Below are 5,096 nucleotides of genomic sequence, written 5' to 3' on the forward strand. Positions count from 1 at the left end.
AAAAGTATCCATCGGGAAACAAGATTACAATTCTGGATTAAAAAAATGAAATAAATCCGTTCAAGATTTTAGAATCTCCTTTTAATTCCAGAAAGATTAAAGAAATCTAAACTCGATGAGTTAGAATCATGGGTCATAAATAAAAGTGAGTCATCTTTAAAGACAACAAAAATTACTTAGTTTAGATCGCATATTTACTGATTCTGAATTCTAAAGTCCTATTGACATTAAAACAAAATTCTGATTCTAAGATTTAGATTTCAATGCAAATCACTTAATTTTAAATATAAAAATAATAATAATATCTAGAATAATTTGAAGATTTGAATGGATTAGGAATTATAATTGCTTCGGATTTCATAATCGTTTGCATTTAAACCTTATAATATTGGAATAAAAAAATTAAACAGTTTTATCAATTTGCAATTTAGAAAGATTTCAAAAGAATCCAAACTTGATTAGTAAGAATCAGGGGTTATAAAAGGAAATAATTTCTAATCTGAAAAAATTTGAAATGCTAATTCTAAGATTAAAGTATAATAAAATAATGTAACTTTAAAATGCTTAATTTTCAGTTTAGACACAAAAATAAATTTTAAAAATTTAAGATTTGGATAAATTACATATTGCGATTTTGGAATTTACAATCTAGGTTTTTCAGAAATTCAAATAAGTTATTGATTTTATAATCAAATATGTAACTAAAACAATTTTAGCGTCCATAGTTTGCATTTTAGAAAGATTCAAGAAAAATCCAACTTACTTACTAAGCATGAATCAGAGGTTATAATTAGGAGTAATTTGTATCAATTAAATGTAAAGTTTCTTGGTTTAAGTGGTTTCCAAAGTTTTATTTCTGTTGAGATAATTTCGAATAGTTATTTATATATTACAGCATAATAATGGAAGCATTGTTAATTTGCAATTAAATACGCGATTAACTGATCACGTGACCAAACTCAAGCAATTTGATTAGTCCATTCGCGTTGTTAGTTTTTAACATCGAATTAAATTTTAACAGAGCTTTCTATAAACGGGTTCTAAGTGCACAAAACAACGATTTTTTGAGCTTGGGAATTTTAGTTTCTTTATAGTTGTAAATACGTAATAATTTTATGATATGTAATTGTGCCAAAACTCATAACCTCAATAATATTAATTGTGTTTTTAAAAACTTAACATTTTAAGTTGTCGAGACGAAAGCTGTGTGATCGTAACCAACTTGTGTTAAACATATTTCCAAAACCACTTTTATATAAGTACAAGATCCAGAAAATTGGTAAACAGAATTAAAAATGTTGGAAATTAAATTGTCATCGATCTAATCTAATTTGCACTGAAGCCATCGTAACATTTATCACTTTATTATGTCCATCGTCCAGGACCAAACCCACTTTGCATCAAAATAAATTCAGCTTTATTGTCATTCCAAAATTAATATCGCTCTATATTTGCATTGTGAATTTGGAAATGACAACATTGACGGAATTGATAAACACCATTAGAATAATTGCAATAATTGCACAACCAGCAAATCAACACACATGTAAGTAACTAAATGGACTCATAAACCTGTGAACTTAATCACCTTTGACATACTATTCATTCAAAAGGAATAGAAATTATATGACTTGTTTCTGAAGAGCTAACACGTGCATTTCACCAAAACTGTTGTAAAAATTCCATTATTTATTTTTTAGTGTGTTTTGTAAACTGTTAAACTGTTAATGCCTATGACCAAGTTCTTTTTCTTCTAAATGTAGTTATTCCCATTTATGTTACGAGCAGTACTTTATGTACAGGGTGAGTCTATTAAAAGTTATTTTTTTCCAGTTCTCCAAAACAAATTATCGCACAGAATTCAGCGTCTACTATTGAATACTTTGTTTTTTTACTATGCCTATAAATTTTGTTAGAATTTTTCTACAATTGCTTTTAATTAAAATTATTTAATTACCGAATTAATTAATATTTTGGTCATCTGAGGACAAACGATACTTAAACGTTGTTTTGTGACTAGATTTCTTTTAATGATTTTTTTAATTACTTAAAGCCGTTTTTTTAAATTGCGTTGTTGCATCTACGTACAGTCACGATCACAAAAATGACACCGCATCCACAAATCTTTTCGATGTGATACAGTTAATGTATACGTTTGGCTAGCTTATAAACTAGATGGATATTGCGTAAAAACTAGCTGGACAGTTTGTAAACTAACCTATTTGTTGACATTTATTACCTAAAAAAATTTTAGACCAACTTTTGCTATCCAGTCATTCTTTTTAATTGTGACTGTACTTACATATAAAAGCGATTTCAATTGATGACAAGATAAAAAAGCCAAGAACTATCAGAAAATCAGTCATTACCAAAAATCTAGCAAAGTATCGACGAACATCAAGAAAGCGTATTTGTTCCATAAATAAATTTTGAGAGCAATAAATTTGAAAAAATGGTTATATTTGTATAACGGTTAACACAAAGCAATCAAAAAATACAGGCAAATAAAGCATCAAATTCTCAATGGTAAGACATAAACATATTACAAAAATTTTTTCGTAAACTATACAGGGTGTTAGGCTATTTATCATAATCAGACGTGTTAAAAACCCTTTTATCACTTTTCCAAAAAGTGCGTACTACCACTGTTTGGCTTATAGTAGTTTATTAGCAGTAAATTTTTTAATTAAACAAAATAGAGATGGCGCAAGGGTGTTTTTAGAATTTTACAAATCTGTTCGAATCCCGGTTATGGCAAAAAAAAATTGTTTTTTTTATGAATTACATAAAACAAAAAACAAAACAAAAAATTCAATAACAAAATACAAATTGAAGTAGAAAAATAACGTAGTGGACCAAGAAGTTAATTTACTTCTGCTATTTTGTCAATAATATTAAAATTTATGCTAATTTTTATAAATCTCTTTCAGCGGTTCTAAAAATTTGGGATTTTAATTTCAAAACGATTTTTTTGGAAAACTAAGCATTTTTGATTTACATAGATTTTGTTTTTTGCCATTCTCTATCTACGTATAAATTTTTGCTAAACCATTTTCTAATACGCTGCATTAAAAAAACTTTTGCCAATTTGTTCTCCACCACATATTTTTAAAAACGCTGCGAAAACGGTTACAGATAGAAGAAAAATGTTATGAAAAAAGTTGTACAGAACTAAATTTCCTATAAAAAACCATTTAGGCCAAAAAGTCGTTAAAAGGGGCTTAAATGACGGATTTGCTTCAACTATCAGAAAGTCAATTTACAGCTAAACTGTGAAAGGTGGAAATACAGGGTGGTCCCGCTTAGCTCTCGTCTTTTATTGCTCAGTTGTAATTTAAAGTTGGAGGTTTAATATTTTGTACATGTTATTGGTACTGTAGGACACATTTTAGGAAAATATTTTTGACTATACAGAGTGACCCTAAAATAGTATGACGTCATAGTCACAATTTTTTTTAATAGCAAGCTAATATTTTATTGTGCTCATTATGATACCTTTTTAGCTTCTTACATGTCTTTAAAGTTTTTTTCAAATCGGTTCAGGGATTACCAAAAAAGCACAAAAAAATCAGTTTCACACCTTTATTTTCAAAATTAATAAAAAAAAACAGTGCTTGTGTTTGAAGACATTTGTACTACGTAATTGTTAAACATGGTCTAACAGACTTATTAAGTAAATTTGATTGATTTGAATTACTACAGGGTGTTTACAATTTATTTCCAAACTTTTTAATTTTTAGAGCCTTTTATTTTGCTTATCTTAAATGGCAAGCCCTATTTATTTTTATATCATTCAATGCAGAAATAAAAAACGATCAACTTACTATAATACAACCATAACGTAAATCCTAACACATTCGGAGTTATTTGATAAAAACTTGTTTTGTCAAGTATTTTAATGACAATTTTAATGAATAGATATAGAAGATAGTTTCAACGCCGTTCCTTTTTATGGTAATCGATGCAGAATTAAAAAACGAACATTTCTTGTTATTACAACCCTATTGCAAATCTTAACACATTTGGAGTTTTTTTCTAAAAACTCCTTCTGACAACGACAAATGACTTTTAATTATTGCAAGTGGAACATGGTTAAGGTTTTTGGCAAATAACTCCGAATGTGTTAAGATTTACGTTAGAGTTGTAATAATAAAAAATGTTCTCTTTCTAATTCCCCATCGAAAGGTATAAAAATAAACAAGGGTTATCATTTAAAATAAACAAAATAAAAGCATTTAAAAATTTAAAAAATTGGAAATAAATTGTAAACACCCTGTAATAATTCAAATCAATCAAAGTCACTTAATATGTCTCCTAGAACTTGTTTAATTCTTACGTAGTAATAGTGTCTTTAAAAAAGCACTGTTTCCATTTTTTATTAATTTTTAAAACTAAAGGTGTAAAACCAATTTTTTTTGGTTTTATTTTTTTTAACAGTAATCCCTGACACGATTTGATAAATCTTTAGAAACGTGTAAAAAGCTCAAAAGATTTCATAATGAGTACAACAAAGTAATAAATAGCATGTCACTAAAAAAAATTCATTATTATGACGTCATACCATTTTTGGGACACTCTATACAGCGTGCTCAAAAACTGGCGCACCAACTCAATGGTGTGTGGTAGAGAAGTAGTTACATATAATGGTAAAAATAGTAAAAAAATTCTTTGTATTAAAGTTATTGATAAATAACTAATTTTCGGTAAATGATATGTGGCAACGTTGTCTAACAGTCATGATCGTAATAGAATTTAATCAACAATTAAAATAAATTATTTTTGAAACGGTTGCCTAGGAAATAATTCTCAGTGTTGGCACATCTACACATTGTGATTTTTTGATGAATTTTAATTTTTTTAAATTAAAAAAACTGCTAAAATCTGATAGTAAATTTTAAAATAATTATTCATCGTTTTGTTACGGAACGATTACCTGGTATAAAACATAAAAATATAAAAAAAATATGAAAACTAAAGAAGTTAACACAATAAGTTTGTAGCTCCAGATTTTTTAAAATATAACTTTAGGAATTTTTTCAACATTTTTCCCGTAATCTGCACTTGCTTCTCAATAACGTACCACTGAGTTGGTGCGC

The sequence above is a fragment of the Tribolium castaneum genome, chromosome 4 (genome assembly GCF_031307605.1).
Source record: "Tribolium castaneum strain GA2 chromosome 4, icTriCast1.1, whole genome shotgun sequence".
NCBI lineage: Eukaryota > Metazoa > Arthropoda > Insecta > Coleoptera > Tenebrionidae > Tribolium > Tribolium castaneum.